Source organism: Orycteropus afer, unplaced genomic scaffold (genome assembly GCF_000298275.1).
Source record: "Orycteropus afer afer isolate SDZICR_OR568_19922 unplaced genomic scaffold, OryAfe1.0 scaffold00159, whole genome shotgun sequence".
Taxonomy (NCBI): domain Eukaryota; kingdom Metazoa; phylum Chordata; class Mammalia; order Tubulidentata; family Orycteropodidae; genus Orycteropus; species Orycteropus afer.
The window spans coordinates 3,644,775-3,646,052 of NW_006921746.1; the positions used below are offsets into that span (position 1 = coordinate 3,644,775).

The 1,278-nt window shown below is 39.7% G+C and overlaps 1 non-coding gene across 1 annotated transcript; it reads right to left on the bottom strand.

Annotated features, from left to right (window-relative positions):
• Positions 1-272: 272 nt before the first annotated feature.
• On the bottom strand, positions 273-489 carry LOC122150522. The gene has a single exon (XR_006163711.1). It is a non-coding gene; the product is annotated as a small nucleolar RNA U3 (small nucleolar RNA).
• Between the last annotated feature and the right edge of the window lie 789 nt (positions 490-1,278).

Consider the following 1,278-nt stretch of genomic DNA (forward strand, 5'->3'; position numbering starts at 1 on the left):
TTGGGTATGGGGTGAGGGGTGGGGGGCGTTAGCTCTCCAGTCTCATTTGACCAGTAATCTTTATGATTTGGAGTTTTGTTCCATACTCTCCTCCGATGTTTTACAGCTGTTATTGGCTAGAATGGTGGTACAATTCTAGCTCAGGTCTCAGAGTCTCATAGAGGATCCACTTTTCTGATCCTTAAGTTTCCCATTCTGTCGAGACACTACAATTTCCACAGGAAAAAAAAAAAAAAATTCAACAAAATTCTGTTAAAGATCATGGAACGAAAGCCACTCAGACTGCGCTCTCTCCCTCTTCCTCTCCCAAATGGAAGAGAAGAACGATCATCAATGGCAAATGGCAGTTGCAGCAAAGCAACACCAAGAGCCGGCTTCACACTCAGGAGAGAACGCTGCACCTCCTCCTAGTGGTTTTCGGTGCTCTACACGATCAGAGAAACTTCTCTAGTAACAAACTATAGAAATGATCCCTGAAAGTATAGTCTTAGTCAATTTTAAAGAAACTTTTATGAATGAAAGGTGTTGTCCAAAATGCAATTGGTTTACATATTTAATAAAATATTTTTTATTTCATATAGAAAAATAACCATATATAAACTTAGGATAAATAGAATTCACTGGTAAAAAGATAAAAAACACACAATGGTTTGATGCCATTGAGCAGGTTGCAATCATAACAACCCTATGTGCAAGAGAGCAAAATACTCTCCACTTGTGCTATACTCACAATCCTTGTTTTGCTTTACCCTATCATTGCAGCCATTATGTCACTCTATCTTGTTGAATATCTTCACCTTTATGTCTGACCCTCCACTTTACCAAGCATGATATCCTTTTCCAGGAAATGTTCTCTCTTTTTTTTTTTTTTAATTGTGATTTGGATGAAAGTTTACAGAGCAAATTCACTTTCCATATAGCAGCTCACATACACTTTGTCTCAGGACATTGACTACAATTTACCCCAATGCAACAGTTCCCCTCCCACTTCCTCCTGATAGTTACCTCTTTCCTGTGTCCATCCCTCCATGTACTACTGCCCCCTGAGCTGTCTCCCTGTGCATACACAACTCTTCTATTCTCCCATGATTTTTCTCTCCAAGGAGTGTATCTACCTCAGGTAAATGTTCAATGTGTATGCCTGTCTTTTGTTTAGCTGGAAGCCACAGGTGTGGGTTCAATTCCAGACCTAAAGGGCAGCTAGGGGCCATGGTCTGTGGTTCCATCAGGCTCTATCAGACAAGCAAATCTTGTTCATTTTTCTTTTTTTTTTTTTTT